Genomic DNA, 18,216 nt, shown 5'->3' with positions numbered 1-18,216 from the left:
AAGAAAAGCCCCTACATGGTAAATACTGGGCTAAACTAAATGCGAAAGAAATAGACAGAGAAATATCCCAGCAATGGCTGAGAAGCTCAGGACTCAAAGCAGAGACAGAAGGATTTTTAATTGCTGCACAAGACCAGAGCCTCCTCACCAGAAATTACCAAAAACACATAATGAAAAGAAATATAACAAGTAACTGTAGAATATGTGGAGATCGACAAGAAACAATAAATCATATTATCTCTGGCTGCCCAGTCCTGGCTAAGAAGGAATATATTCACAGACACGACAGAGCTGGGAGCTATATACACTGGAAGCTATGCCAACACTATGGAATAACAACAGAAAAAAGATGGTATAAACACACGCCAGAAAAGGTCACAGAAAACGAGAAAGCAACCATACTCTGGGATATGCCAATACACACAGATAGAGAAATTAAGGAAAATAGACCAGATATAGTTGTCAAAGATCATGAAGAAAAAAATGCTTTCTAATTGATGTATCAATACCAGCAGATGACAACGTTTCTCTAAAAGAAATGGAAAAACTTTCAAAATACAAAGACCTGGAAATAGAGATAACTCGAATGTGGAATCTAAAAACAGAAACAATTCCTATCATAGTAGGTGCCTTAGGTATAATAAAAAAATATTCAGACAAATACATAACAAAAACACCAGGACTTACAAATATATATAACATACAGAAAATTGCACTACTGGGTACTGCACACATTCTACGCAAAACACTTTCAAGACAGTAAACATAAGAGCACCACAGCAAACCACAGCACATACCCAAGGCGCACAGAGCTGCGCTCGGTAGTGAAGTGAAAGCACGTTATAAAAATAAAACTACTGAACAATAATAATAATAATAATAATAATAATAATAATAATAATAATAATAATAATAATAATAACATTTATAACGAGGGAGCTAAAACAGCGCCTCGTTGCAAAAGAAAGCAATGATATAAGATACGACCAAAGAATGAAAGGTTACCACGAGAATAATTTATTCAGAGTAGATCACAAGAGATTCTACAAAAAAAAAAAATAATAAATAGAGAGTGTACAGTTGAAAAGTTGATACCAGGTAACATTGAACGTCAAAGATTTTGAGTTGACATCTGGAGCAAAGACAAGGAACACAAGAAGGATGCTGAATGGTTGCAAGAAGTGAAACAAACAGAAGTCTGTCCAAAACAGGCAGAACTAGTTATTTCAATTAGGTAAATGAAGGAAATCAGCAAAAAATGGGCACCTGGGACTCCCCGGGAGCAGATGAATCAAAATATTTGGTGAATGTCATGTACGAATAGCTGCACAGCTCAAGACCTTGCTATATGCCAACCAAGTAATACGAGAGTGGTTGACGATGGGTAGGACAATGCTGTGCTTGAAAAACATCGTGCAAAGCAAAAATAGATTCCTGCTGCATGAGCAGAAAGATTACAATTGTAAGTGCACAGGTGCCAAGTATCAACACCTCGTAGTCAAATCTCTACTTAGAGACAGCAAGAGGAGGAAAACTAACTTAGCCACGTCATGGATCGATTATTGTAAAGCGCACGATATGATCCCACATTCTTGGAATATGGAATGTATGAACCTATTTGCTATTGCATTGAATGTTGAGCGATTGCTTGGAAAATGTATGGTGAAATGGAGGACAGAACGGACAGCATATGGTAGAAGTTTAGGAATAATGGAGATCAGGAGAGGTATCTTCGAAGGGTCTGCCTTTTCCCACTGATCTTTGTACTGTGCATGATTCTACTAACACAGATTCTGAGGAAAGCCAAGGCTTGGTATTTATTCAAAAGCCGCCAACCATAAGTCAACGTCTTGTTATTCATGGATGATCTGAAACTTTTTGCTAAAGATGAATCCCAAGTCAATTCCTTTGTTGATATGGTGTATACTTTCAGTGCTGATATCAGAATGGATTTCGGGCTGAATAATGCAGAGGGGATTTAGAAAGGAATATGAATGAATCGATGCTATGAATAAGAAATATCTGTAAATATACTAGCCATCTCAGTTATTTAGAACTCCAACATAATAAACTGAAAGAGATTAGACAGAAAACTTCAGGGGGAAAATACTCATAGAGGTATCCAGTCAATACCTTGAAATTATAGAAAGAATATGTGTGTATTACATAAAGAAAACGGATCTGACACTAATACAGGATATTTTTATACAACAATAAATGAGATTTAAAAATATATAGACACAAATAAATGGAAATTAGTTGCTGTAATGACGAAATATGAAAATAAGAAATGTGATTTGATAAGGAGTAAATTGGAAGTTAACTTACGAGAAGGTGAATATTCAGGCACAGAAAAAACAATAAAGCATACTTAAAATCAAAACACAATTCAAAAACATTCTATATCCCAAGGCCAATATGCATCAATTGACTGGGAGGCAGTAAGCCATCAGACTGTCGGGTCTCATGGACAAAGGTAGAAACAAAAGTTCTCATTTTAGTTGCACACGTGTGTTACCATAACACAAGAAATATCCAAACCTAATAAAGGAAAATATTAATATCGATTTTACAATATGCAATGACTACAATGAGAAAAGTATACATCTTATTTGTCGCTTCCCAATCCTTGTTAACACAGAATTTATTCATAAAAGGATGCTTCGACGAGATTAGAAGTCATACAAACATGGACTAATCATAGTTTGGAGTACAAGTTCCCCTCAGTCGTCTGAGACATTCCAGTACAAATAGGTTTAATTATCAAAATTCTTTGAACTGTGAGAGATAACCCGGTTAATCCGAAAACCAACACAACTGCCTGAAGAAAGAGGTAAATTAAAATAATGATGATGTGAAAGTGAAAATGTACTCATAAATATGATTAAAAAAAACATGAATGAAAAAGACAGGTATCACAGTTGTATGTACATCTTACAGAATAAGCTCTCCTAGTCAGGGAGCACACTGTAGTCAAGCAAATATGTGTTAGAGAATAGAACTCCAATAGTACATTTGCTACATAGAAAACGTAACTTAATACACTCACCATTCAATCACAACTAGCACAAAAAGTAGTTCACAAAATTGTACAAAAGAATATCTCGCAACCCACACATCTCATGCATTACTATCATCACTCAATTAAAGACGTCATGCACTTAAACTGTCACACAATAACACCAATAACACAGCACATTCAAAAAGTTGACACTATCGTACAACAAATGACACCACACATTGCACATACTCTAGATATAAGTGGAAAAGAAAAAAAGAAAAGTAACGATAAAACACATTCCAAAACAAAGCAAAAATGTATCTAACGTAACGGAAGAAATTTATATCCTCAAAACACAACACTTATTCACCTGAGGAACAAATAGCTATATCTGATGGTAGGAGAGAAAATTTAATAAAACTATAAATGTGAATGCAAAAAATAATCATGCACTTGATATCCTAAGAAACGCAAACAAGTTCCGTTGCATTAAGTAATCCATTTGTACAAAAGTACTACAAATACACCAGTAAAAATGCATAGTTAAATATCTAAGAAAGCCGCCTAGAAAATGAACACATGGGAATGGAAACATCTCGATGAAGTGTTTCATATCGTTATACAAACAAAAAACACGAGCACCGCATAGGTGTAAGTCGAGACTAAATGTGCAAAAACGACTATGCAGGACACCAAGGAAGTTTCAAAGTACTCTTTGTTGGATAGTCTGAAGCAGAATATTAAACCGAAATACTGCATGTCGGGAAAGTTGCTTGAGCGCGTCAGCTAAATGCTAGCTTAATTATCCACAATGCCACAAGAATTTAATATAAAACTTGAGAGGATTACTATTTACTTCACTGGAAGGAAATGAGGGCATCAACTACAAGTAAATTGTAGAAATATTTCTTAGAGACATTTAGAAAATAATTGGTGTAATTATGTTGGATATTCATATGCACACAGTTAAGTAGGCAAGAGTGAAATATCCGATATGAATGTCGAACACAAGGGATTCAAAACTTGAGCACTAAATTGCCAAAATAACAATAATAGCTCGATAAAAATTGAGAAAATTATTCTCGTATAGAAATCCTGAATGATTATGAATCATGCTATACTTACTTGGACGATTTGCGATGGGGCAATTCGATAACATAGTATGCCTAGGAGGTTTCCATATAGTATACAAAGCAGTAGTGTATGTGAAGAAAATTAAAGCATTATAATCAAAAATCTAATCTATCATAATTTTGAGATTTCATGGTGGTATGGGACCTCAAATATTGCTATACAGTTTATAATTTATTTCATTAAGATCTATTTATGTAATAACGCTGACGCTTGTAAATATTCCTCATATTAACCGGTGAATCATATGCAGTACAGTCTCAATTTAATAGGCAACTCAAACAATACACACTCTGTTCACTTAACACACTTTATACAGTCAGATCGCAATAATAGTACACAGCTCAACTGTAATTAACAGCAAACAATATAGCACGGCTTGGAAAACTTCTGCTCTACAGAACACTCCCATAAAATATTACACAGCACATCTCTTACATAATAGGTATAACATCAATGTTCCATACAAATAGCGTATTTCACAATTTCTATCCTTTGATGTAAAATAACCCCTACAGCATGTTCTCTAAACAACTTTCTTCTCGCGCATAGCACCAGCTACTCCGCATATGCATAACGCAAACATTTCATATCAAAATAAGACAGCTATCAATACATAGTCTGCAAAATGGACAAACTGTTTAAATACCCGGACAACAAAATATCTAATCTCACAACAAAGCTATGTTGAAGTATTTTTCTACGAATATCTACACGGTGACTCTGTAGAGGCACGCATAAAACAATGATGATTAATCAAACAACACTGATGATATGCAATGATAAAATAAATGCAAGTGTTTTAGTTATGATATAACTTTCAAGGAGAATAACAAAAATATGTGTACCCTAAAAATCATCCTGGTCTTTTCCAACCAAAATATTGCGCAAATGAAGACAATAAGATATCAAAATAATGGTAAGGAAAAGGAAATATGCACGAATATCAAGATTGTGCGATTAATAATTATCACGCTGTCTACTCAGAAGAACAGGTTGAACAGAAATAAACGAAAACAATCATTGAACTCAATAATCTATATACGAACCAGAAAAGAAATTTGGCCTGCTGGACACAAACAACATCGTACACAATAGCATAGTTCAATTTTATGCAATTTATTCCATACCTTAGACAATAGATACTAAAATTGATGTACTTTTGAGAAAGAGACACAGCAGAGCTCTTAAATATTCAATGCCCGATATTATTAGGTTGGTACAAAATAATGCGGTATTTAAGACAGAATATTTAATTTTTAATGAATGTTATTATAGCAAAATATTAAACATTGATATATACTAAATTTTGCCAGCAGGAAATACATGTATTTAGAATGGTCGAAAAGAATTCCTAGGTTCTGCAATCAATAGATTCTTCGAAGACGTTCTGTGTTATTGATTGTTTGGAGAAAAAATATTCGTTTCTTGGAAGTTATAGAGATGTTCGAAAGCATGGTGATCATCGGATAAAAGTCTTACAATAAGTCGGGTGAAGTAGTAAATTTACATAGACAATTTTGTTATATTTATTTGGAGGCAGTTGCGAGGTATAATTGAGAAAAAAAATATTCTGGGCGTATATGCTATAGGTCTTTGTGAAATTTATCAATTTATGACAACGATTTTCGGCTATGATATTTCTATTATTCAAGAAATATATTTTGATAACTCTATTCGCAGCCTGAAAAATATTAGCCATAGCGTTCTTTCGCTACGTCTTACGTTTTAAAAGTTATTTTTGTGCTTCACAAGATTTCGGCCACCGCTCAGAACATTGTCAATTTTAGTACAGTATAGATTTTATGTTTCATATAAGAAATGGATCGCTTTAATTGTTCCTGATTTCGTAAACGAGGATATTTAGTCTCATTCATTTTGGGTAGATCTCATTTTCTGAGCATTTGTTAAAAACAAATGCTCCAAAAGAAGTTAAGTAGTGAAAGTGTAAGTCTTTTGGAAATACTGGAGTCATTAAAGTTTCTCAATTAATTATTGTAAATAATGTGAAACCTTATATACATGTGAAACCTTGCTCATCTCCTTGTGTCCGTACGAAAGATTTGAAATTACTGGTGAGCTTTATGTTCGTTGATGGTTCCTTGTAAAACGCTTGGTAAATATTAAAAGTACTTCCAGCAATTTTTTGTTGCATTTTGAATTACTACAATAAAATCGCCTCAAGTAGTTTTGGTGTTTCCGCCTTTAATGTGAACAACGAAATCAGTAAAACAAATATGTGCTTCAAAATAGTATATCAAATGAATATAGTTTAAAAAATCTTATTTTCAATTATCAAATTTTAGAACAAGTAAGTCTACTGATATTTTAGCATTAGCATAATACAACACACACCACATAATGTCATCAGCACATTCTGACCATACGCTTACATATCTAATATTAGCCTCTGAATCACATACCACAGCTCACAATGCATGTGAAGCATACATCATTTCATAGAAATCTATGCACTCCCCAGAAATATGGAAGCCGGTGACGAGTAAAACAACTCAAAAAATTTAGCTCCTCATATTTGTACATGGCACTAACTTATTAGATTTACATATGATCGAACAACTAATGAATTGATTTGATTATCCTATGTTGTGTATATTTGTTATATATAATTCATCAATAGAGAATTAAATTACAATTTAGCTTAACACGCCTGATTCCGTGGTAGCAATTCCATAGGTTTTGATTCTCTGGAATGGATGTTACCTTTGTACGGTAAGTATTATATTGCGTTGATTAGGTGGTTGCATTGACTCATATTAATTGGGATTCAGCGCTAGGGCATAAGACATCACGTGGTTGTTATTTCTATATGAAATCGGAAACATTTAGCGGATAAATTCTGTAGCTATAGATGTTAAACTTAATTTAGTTTCTACCGATTGTATGCCGAAATAGAGACCATTGATATTTCTTTCCATGTTTATGTCATGTTTTTTCCATTTTAAGTGAGATAGCATTTTCATATTGTTTACAAAAACCATACAAAATAATTGCAATCTCACAGGAGAGCGTATTTTCTTTACTATGAAACATGATAGCATTTCTTATACGCACTTATTCTAGGCGAGAACACATAAGAGATGCGAATGGATCACAAGATCATTTTGCTCGAAGTTATAGGAAAATAAAACACTGCTAAAGGAAGCCTTGCAAATTCAAAAGCTTAATCAAACGTTAATGGATGTAATGGCGAAACTCTACAACAGAAAATGATTTATGATGTTTCTTTTTAAAATATCGTTGGGCTAAAGCAACTGGATTTTATTCAGCAATACCCACGTAAATTCGCTCCGATTTCTTCTACGAAATCTCCGGAAATCAGCTATTCCCATTAAAACTTCTCTGGCAGATACAAGGAGCAAATTCTACTGACCAAAACAATGTATTATAATACAAATTACCCATTTCTAATAACAATACCGTTTTTAATTCGAGTAAAATCACTCTGAAGACTGCAGGCTTCCATGTATTTGTTAAAACTTTAGGAAAGTAGAGAGCAGTCTTTTGAGGTTAGTGTAGAGGTTAATTTTCTCAATCTTGTTTCATTTTCAAGCAATAGAATTTTCACAGCTTGGTATATAATTCGCCAACAAGTTCTGGCTTACACATTTCAAGTTTCAAACGACGTACACACAATCACACGCAAACATGCGCACATAAGTTCACATACCTACACCCTACATGCTGATACACACATAAACATATGCATACGTGTGTATGTGTACTAGAGAATATAGGGATTTCAGCCAATGCCTTTTACAGGCTAAGCACACATTGCAACATCAGATGTAAACTCTTGCTGTTCTCGCCGGGATATGAGAAATAAAGGGAAACTCGAATTATATTAGATACACAAACTCATACACATGCAGAAGCACACACAAACACACACATACGTAGACACTTATGTGAGTGTGTGTATATTCTGTGTGTGTATTTGAGAAAAGTCATATTACTTTCTTTTAAATCATAACTTTGTCCTTTCTTAAACTAATCCATCAATGATTTTATAAGCGAGGCGATTAAATTCCAGTTTGACCACTTCTTTTAGAAATTAAATTATGGAAAGATAGCCGAGTCGCAAGTTTTGATTCAGCTGCTACTTTCGTATATTTGTTAAGAATTCACGGTAGCTGCTGCAGTCATTTATTATTATGATATGGATTGTTAGTACAGAATTTTGATTTCTGTCACAGAAAATAATATCAGTTTTTTCGTCTATTAAGTAGAAAACTGTCTGTATACTGAAACCCCATTGTATTTCCTGATGACAGCTGGCGTTTCATATGAAGTTTCATGAGCAGGTGTATTCTGACAAGATTTGCTGCGTGTTGTCTTGGAATTATATTTCATATGACTTTGTGATAATAATAATTACTTGCTATAGAAATATGCACCACACACCTGATGTTTGGAAGATAAGATAGACATATTATAAATATGCATTAGATATTAACCAATGTATTATGAATTATTGGTTGCTAACAAAGTTTCACTTGATGTTAGTAACTCAAAAAGTACTCAGGTTTCATTCAAGTATTATAATTATTTCTTCTACGATTATGATTCACTTACTACTTAGTCTATAACCCTAATCAAGCTGAACGCGTAGTCCAAACTTCATCTGAGTTCCTGAGTAGGAAAGATAACGATAATATATATATATATATATATATATATATATATATATATATATATATATATATATATATATATATATATATATATATGATTGACCGTTGACTGAACACTATTCAATTTTTTTTCTCCGTCTTTTTCTCCTTGTCTCCGTATTCTTTCTGTTGAAGAGCGTAGCTCGAAACGTCAAAGACTTTCCGTATTCCCGAGCGTCATACTAATATATACTTTTGTTATTTACACCACCTGTCCTCGTCTGTTGTTATTATTTGTATATTCTCCCATATATATATATATATATATATATATATACTTAAACACAACGGTGTGACTCTGTAATATACTACCAAGTTCTATTGTAAGGATGCTTACTTATCAGATTTGTGATGTAAGCAAGATGTGATACAGGTATATACTCTTTTTTCATACGAATCTCTGCAGATGATGTAAGGTTCCACATCAATAATACAGAGTCATTTAACAAAGCACCTGTCTTCCTTTCAAATGCAATAGAAGCATTAAAGTATTCGATCGAGCTATACATCCTGCAAAAATCAAAATTTAACACCTAACATATGAAAAATAAAGCTAAAAGGTTCAATACAGCGTATTGAAGCATGTATGCATATATATATACTGAGAGAGAGAGAGAGAGAGAGAGAGAGAGAGAGAGAGAGAGAGAGAGAGAGAGAGGGAGAATGACAAATAATGATTTATATATAATGATAACAATGATAGCAATAATAATAATAATAATAATAATAATAATAATAATAATAATAATAATGGAGGTTCCTTTATTCATAATAGGAGTAAGGACTGTAGGAGTAAGAACATAATCACAGTAAATGAGGTAAACCCTAGGAGAATAAAATTTGAAGGACCTAATACGAAAGTAAAAAATATAATATATCAATGCAAAGTAAAGACTCAAACAGGTACCATGGCATACTTGGGGTGCACTTCAGGACAGGTATGCCGTAGAATTTCTAACCATTTCTCGTGCTTTAGAGATAGGGAGAAAATGGCGAGCACCAGTCTTAGCAAATACATCTGGGATCTTAAGGAAAGTAATAAACAGTATTCATTAGAATGGTCTATAATAGCAATATCAATGCCATATGAGAGAGGAAGAAAGTATTGTTCGCTCTGTACGGTAGAACTATACTACATACTCTTCTCTAAGGATAAATTGATCAACAAAGTAAAGAATAATGCTCTGAAATGTACGCATATCATAAGAAATACGTTTCGTTGGTATAAATGATCTTAAGATGTGAGGAAGTACAACATGATGTCTTATGTATGTCTGTGTATGTGTAATTATGCATATATGGATGAGTGCATATAAGTGTGTGTGAACGGAGATAAGGATATGCATATATATGTGTGTAAGTACGTATATGTATAGGTGTGTGAGTGTATGTATATATATATATATATATATATATATATATATATATATATATATATATATATGTATGTATGTATGTATATGTACATGTATATATATATATATGTATATGTATGTGTGTATGTATTTGTATATATATGTGTATGTATATATTTATATATATATATATATATATATATATATATATATGTGTGTGTGTGTGTGTGTGTGTGTGTGTGTGTGTGTGTGTGTGTGTGTGTGTGTGTGTGTGTGTGTATGTATATGTATATATGTGTATGTATGTATATATGTATATGTATACGGGTAAAGGAACGGGTAATATAGTATAGTACAACACAATTAATGGTTTGATCTCCAAATACAATGTAACTAAGTGACTCTACCAAATTAAGGGTAGATATGAAATAAAAGTAAGAACTGAGAACAAAATAAATAACTAAGCATTTAGTAGGAACAGATGAGGGTCAAGTTTTAATATGAAAATCATAGAAGAAAAAAAAGGATAATAGCAAAGAATGATAAAATATCAAAATATTAATAAATTTTTTTTTAGTAAAGGGGCTTGTAATGATTCCTAGGAGGTTTGATGGCTGAACTGAGATTTCTATTAGCAAATAAAGAGACTTAACAATAATAATATAAAATGGAATAATAAACATGTGAACCCTCTAGGTGCAATGAATATAGTCGACATATAGGGGATAATAGATAATAATTAAAAAAATTAATAACTAAATTAATAGATAAATAAATTAATAAATAAATAATTAATAATTTAAATAAATTAATCTAGTGCATATTCACAGGAGAGCAATAAAAATAGAAAATTAAGGAGTTACCTCCCCTATAATAACGGAAAAATAATGGAGTGAAACGGGATTTTAATAATTTAATAATTTAATATGATCGTTATGTATGTGTTTTTTCGTGTTTTGTTCCGATGGTAGCCACTCCTTAAGAAGTGCCAAATGTCGAAATCCATGGACCAGTCACTGGATAAGTTTGGGCACAGAAATGTTGACATAGAGTGGTAATTAAATCGATCTTGGATATATCGAGTTTGAAGTTTCTATCTTAAATATACAAATTTAAAAGTTAAAAACCTTGAAATATATATATATATATATATATATATATATATATATTTATAAACATATACATATATGTCTATATGTATGCACACATATACATATATTTATATATATATATATATATATAGATAGATAGATAGATAGATAGATAGATAGATAGATAGATAGATATATAGATAGATAGATAGATAGATACGTACATGCATACGTAAGTAGGTAGGTAGGTAGTTAGGTAGGCAGGCAGGTAGGTAGGTAGGGAGGTAGTTAGGTAGGTAGGTAGGCAGACAGGTAGGTAGGTAGGTAGGCAGGCAGGCAGGTAGGTAGGTAGTTAGGTAGGTAGGTAGGTAGGTAGGTAGGTAGGTAGGTAGGTAGGTAGGCAGGTAGTTAGGTGGGTAGGTAGGTAGGTAGGTAGGTAGGTAGGTAGGTAGGTAGGTAGGCAGGCAGGTAGGTAGGTAGGTAGGTAGTTAGGTAGGTAGTTAGGTAGGTAGGTAGGTAGGTAGGTAGGTAGGTAGGCAGGCAGGTAGGTAGGTAGGTAGGTAGGTGGGTAGGTAGGTAGGTGGGTAGGTAGGTAGGTAGGTGGGTAGGTAGGTAGGTAGGTAGGTGGGTAGGTAGGTAGGTTGGTAGGTAGGAAGGTAGGTAAGTAGGTAGGTAGGTAGGTAGATAGGCAGGAAGGTAGGTATGTATGTAGGTAGGTAGGTAGGTAGGTAGGTAGGTAGGTAGGTGGGTAGGTAGGTTGGTAGGTAGGCAGGCAGAGAGGTAGATAGATAGATATATACATATGTTTCTTTATTAGCCACACAGGGCGGAACACAGAGGGGACAAGTTACAAGGTAGAGCTTTTCTATTCGGGGAGAAGAGATTTTCGATCAAAAGTGATCGTAAAAAAAAAGAAAAAAAAACGATCGTGCATTACAGAAATGTCATGATGTAAAGTGTAAATGGGGAAACAGATTAGGTTTATCCGTTGGAAGAAAACCCTACGGAAAAGACCACGGTAACCTTGACCAATAATGCCTTACAGAAAATCACATTATAGTAAATGACTCTCTTTTTACCTTTTTTTTCTGGTTCATAGGTTGCCATCCTTGCTACATTCACCCATCCGAGGTTTGCCATCTTTGCCATCCTTGCTACATTCACCCATCTTTTCTTGAAGCATTCAGTAGACAAAACTTCCCTCTCTACTCTTACCTTCCTCTTCAAGTGATACTTGAAGAAGTTGATGAGTGATTGACCAGAGGGGAAAGTGTTTGTCTGTAGACATTTCGGACGCGTCCACCTTACACATTCTTTCGCCATAGCCACAAGAACGATGAAAATGGCTCTTCCTTCCCGTTTCAAAGTAGGAGGCGCAACAATATTCACAATGTGGCAGAGATACGCATACCGATGTATGTTGTATCCCATGCACACAAAAGAGAAATATGTCACAAGGGCGTTGCTTTGCACGTTCAGGAAGACATCACACCACAAATTTTGTCATTGAAACTTTGTTTATGATAGAATTATATTGCATTTACAGCAACCTTTTGTGCTTATATGTATATTATATCGCTCACTCACTGCCTCAAATCACGAAGCTACAGTTGAGGAAAGCATTATAATGATAAAAGAAGTACTAAGAAATCTAGATTGATGCAGTAATCTTCACTTGACGGGTGACTTCAGCGTCTGCAACACCTGAGTAGAAAAAGGCGACAGGATATCAAGAATAAAACACAAAGAGAGCAATCAAGCAAACTCTCTGCTTGATCTAACAAAAATGCTGTTGATGGAGAGGATCATTCTCTCTCTAACCAGAAACTGTAACATTAAGCCTCTGCTGCACCAACAATATTCAACTTATTCACAATACGAACAAATTACCGAGTCTTCTCAGACCACAGCATGATAGAACTGACGATGTTTGGTCCAAAACTAGTTAACTACGCATGTATTCCCCCCAAAACCTATCAAATTTTATCTACTACAAGGCTGTCTTGGATTCAATTGTAAAACAGATCTTCCAGCAAAATTGACATAACAGTGTCTCTATGCAAGACATTGATACGAAACTTAAAACGTTGATCTCCATATTATGAGCCATATGCTTCAAATTTGTCCCAGAGAAGAGAGCCGCTACGTACATAAATATAGTTCCCCGAGACTTGTGAATCCTTATGAGACGGAGATTAAAGATCTCAAGTTACTTAAGTAAACAACTTAATCTTCAAAGATTCACACTTGGAGATCTAAAGTAAACTCATAGTCTCCCTTGAAATGGACAGGGCGGAAAGAGAAACTTCAATAAGTTTACGAGAGAATCTACATCGTCGCGATGCAAGTAATAGCCACTGTTAGAGAAGACGGCTGAGTAACTGCAGAACCCAGGAAGACTAGTGTATTGCTAAATAACCAATTTCAAAGTGTCTTCACGTCTTTACAGGGAAATATGCAAATAAGTAAGCCTGAAGAGTTATTCATCACCGTAGATTTCCATTTGAAAGTTGTAACCAGCGATTACATCGCCATTTTTTCAGAAGGGCAACTCGGTGAAAATTTGGAATTGAAAGCCGTAAGAGGCACTAAACTGAACGGTACTGAATGGCAATAAGGAGTAGATGCGCAGGTCTTCAAGCAGTATGTGAACAAAGTTTAATCAGAGATACCAGATGAACCCATGATTCTGGAAGGGGACACAAAGTAAAGCAGCTCCTTCAGAGTCACTACTTCACCCGAAACAATACAGGAAAGAAACCCAAACACATTGAAAGGCGGTGATCCAGCATGGCAGTAGAATCTAGCTGAAACCAGCAAGCGATATTAGAAAATATACATAACACTTGTGGATGTGTGTAAATCTATTTATCTGCCTATATATATATATATATATATATATATATATATAAACAAAAAAATCGGAATACGAACGTAACGGACAATACAAAATCAAACGGACAGATAGACGATATAAAAGTGGACAGGAAAAACCAGGAGGGAACATTCATGGCTTACTTTCGTCAGCCGAGCTTCAAATCATCATTACACTTGAGACAGTTCAAAATTCGTAGGCTCCAAAAATCTAAGGTAAGAGCATTAAATTTTAGGAAGAAAGTTAGCGAATATATGCGACAACACAGACGAAAAAAAAACGGAGAAAATATTACACAATTACAAATACAACCAACAAGAACGACAGGTGTCTTTCGACTAATAAGAATAAGTTAAATTGAGGTGGCGTGTAAAGTGAAAGCCTTAAAGCAGAAACATAGATGAAAGTCAGGAGACAAGGAAATAAAGCGAAGTGCGGGCGGCTGTGAAGCTAAGAAAGAAAAATCATGCCTGGCCGAACACCGATCACGTGGGAGGAACAGAGAGAGGTAGGAAGCAGAGGGATTGGAGAATTAGGGAATGAACTAGAGAGAGATGGAGGAGGAGACAGGGAAATATACAGGGGAGATAACAGAGGAAAGTATAGAGTTTAAATTAAGAGAATGCCCACAAATGTGAGAGAGGGGGAGCGAGAAAAAGAAAAGAGGAAAGGGAGAAGAAAATCGTACAGAATTTAGATCCAAATTGAGCCAAAGTTGTACGTACGCCGCTATATGTGTATATAAATCCAAAAATCGGAATATGAACGTAACGGCCGACATTAAAAACATACGACAGATAGATGATGCAAAGACGAACAGAAAAACTAGGCCGGAAGATACCTGGCTTTCTGCCATCAGTCTAACTTCCAATCATCATTACAGTTTCGGCCTATTACACTTGAGACTGTTCAAAATCGGTACGCCCCAAAACTCTAAGCTAAGGGCATTAAATTATTGGAAGAAAGCAAGCGAATATGTGCGACAACACGGACAAAAAAAAAAGAGAAAATGGAGAAAATGTTATACGACTACAAGTACAAACAACAAGAACAACAGGAGTCTTTTGACTAATAAGGACAAGTTAAAAAGAACTGGCGTTTAAAGTGGAAGCCTTAAAGCAGAAACATAGATGAAAGTCCTCTCTCAGTGTCTCTCTCGTGCGCGCTCTCTCTTGTTCCTTCCCTAATATTTCAATCTCTCTGCCTTGTACCTCTCTTTGTTCCTCCCACGTGATCGGTGTTCGGTCAAGATAATCTTTCTTTCTTGCCTTGACTGCCGCCTGCACAGCACCTTATTTTCTTATCTCCCGTCTTTCATCAATGTTTGTGACTTAAGGTTTCCTTTCTCTTTACGTGCTCGCTCAATTTAACTTCTTATGAGTCTAAGACACCTGATGTTGTTCTTACTGCTTGTATTTGTAATCTTATCTTCTTCCCAAAATTTAATTGGGGCCTACCAATTTTGAACATTCTGAAGTGTAACAGGCCAACACTGTAACGATGATTGAAAGCTTGGCTGATGAAAGAAAGCCTTGAATGTTCTGTCCTGGTTTTTCCTGCATTTCGTATGTTTTTTATTGTTGTCTGTTACGATCTTATTCCTACTTTTGGATTTATATATACATAAGACGTCGTACGTACACTTGTGCTCAGCTATATATATATATATATATATATATATATATATATATATATATATATATATATATATATATGCATATATACATACATATATGTATGTATATATATACACATATATATGTATACACACATACTCACACACACACACACACATATATATATATGTATATCCATATATATATATATATATATATATATATACACACATGTAAATCACGTATGTGTATATATGTTTTTACATACAAATATATTATGTATGTATGTATGTATGTATGTATAATGAGATATACATCAAATTTTCTATTCCTTTAATACAAAAAAATTAAAATATACTTTTGATACTTGATGATAAATAACTGGTTTATGAGAATGGTGCAAACATCTATATGCAAACTCTAAAACTATTTTTTCCTATAATGATGTCATTACACAGGCGATTATGTATAGTTGCTGTAGCATCAACTATTAACGGAAGATAGCCTCATTTTCTATTTTACATAATGTTTTCAATTCAATGATTATTTCTGTGTAATTGCTCAAGTTGGTCTCTTCTGTATAATATAATTATTCACTGTCGATGATATTTACAAAAACCTATTGTCATTTTCGTCGTGGACAAAAGTATCAAGTGTTTTGTGTACTGTATAATATTCTTTGTTGTATATTAATCCTCTCTCCATAGAAAAGTTTAGATAACACCCGTGTGGTTGTTTTATAGACACAACTGATGGTAATTGATGAGGCACAAATATCAATAGGAACTACTGAAAACTGATGCTCTCTTTTTCGACTTAGAGGGTCAAATGTAAGCCATGAATAAATGTTTAGTATGAATTCTGGTATGTAGTTTGTAGAAATAACCTATCGTTGACCAACGTACGTTGGACGACGTCTTGAAGGGTATTTATCAGGTTGGCTTTATGACAGATATCCAGAGTTTTCTTTGAGTCGAATGCGACTGTATTATTTAATAATAATAATAATTTTACATATTTTAAATATTTTAAATTTCCCTCAAAATAAGTTAAGAAACTTACCTATTAACAGTAATATCTACGGCTTCTGTGAATAACTATCCTTTCTTTTTTCCCTGAGTATTCGAAAATGTAAACATCCTTTTTATTCTAAAAACACTACAGTTTTCTCCATTCGGACATACAAAAGACCATCTTTAGGAAATTTTAAAACTTTAATTTCTACAAATTCCCGTGAAGATTTTATTCTACTTTTCTTTTCCCTTTCTCCCTGAGTATTCAAAATTGTAAGCATCCTTTTTATTGCAAAAGTATTACAGTCTTCTCTCATCGGACATACAAACGAATATCTACAGAAAATTTAAAAGCTTTAATATCTACAATTTTGTGTGAAAATTATATCTGTTTTTTCTCTCTCACTGCCCGAATATGTAAACAACTTTTTTGCAATAACACAAATGTACGATAAAATAATAAATTAAGGAGGCAAGTACCGGCTACTATGTACTTTATTCATACTCTCCATTGAGAGGGTGCTCCTTTCGAAGGTAATCAATGAACACAACATTTTCTGCATGCCAAAGAACTGAGGCCATCACCTTTCCTGCAGATGATATTGTTTGGCCTTCTTTGGAGAAGGTGAAAAGGAGTATTTCCACTGCATAAATTGTCTTTTCGTCTCTGGCTCAAAGTGATGAATGCCACTCATCCTGGTTTTGGAAACATTCAAGCAGACAAGCTGAATCTGCCTCAGACATTGTCAGATCTTCGCATGATGCTATCAAGCTGAAATTTTGACGACGTGCCCAGCAGAAACATTCGTTATGCAAAGTTCATTGTACAGTATATTCTTAATACTCTTAGACATTGGTTATTTTGTTTTTATGTCAATCGCATGTTATCCATCACCATGTAATGAAGAATATCAATGATTTCCTCGGTGGTGGCAGTTGTACGGTGTACAGAACTTGGGTCATCTTCAAGACTTTCCTCTCCCTCCTAAATCCAGCTTCTCAATTTTGCGCAGGCCAGAAAACTAGAACGTCATCGCCTATGTAGCAACCATGTCAGCTTAAATGTACTTGAAAGCTAAATATTTTTTCTGCAGGTAATTTATAACTCTACATTGCTAAACTTGTCGATTTTCAAGAGAAATATTAACTAGTAAATTTTGACGTCTTTGAAGTCAGATGTCATTTTACCCGGAGAGAATCAATGCAATTGTTAATAAGATGTGTTAAAATCAATGTTTGCTAAATTTCTCAGCTCTACCGTCAGTTCTTCATAGTCAGCCTACGAACGTTTCAGTGCAATCTCTTATATGTGAGTGTGTATTACAAGCAATATATATGTATAGGGGTATATAACATCATGTCATACACGCACGAATATATGTGCCAGTGTGTGTTTGAGTGTGTGTGAGAGTGTGTGTGTTTGTGTGTGTGTGTGTGTGT

This window comes from Octopus bimaculoides, chromosome 7 (genome assembly GCF_046866305.1).
Source record: "Octopus bimaculoides isolate indiv1 chromosome 7, ASM4686630v1, whole genome shotgun sequence".
In the NCBI taxonomy this organism is placed as follows: domain Eukaryota; kingdom Metazoa; phylum Mollusca; class Cephalopoda; order Octopoda; family Octopodidae; genus Octopus; species Octopus bimaculoides.
Note: the sequence above shows the minus strand (reverse complement) of the source record.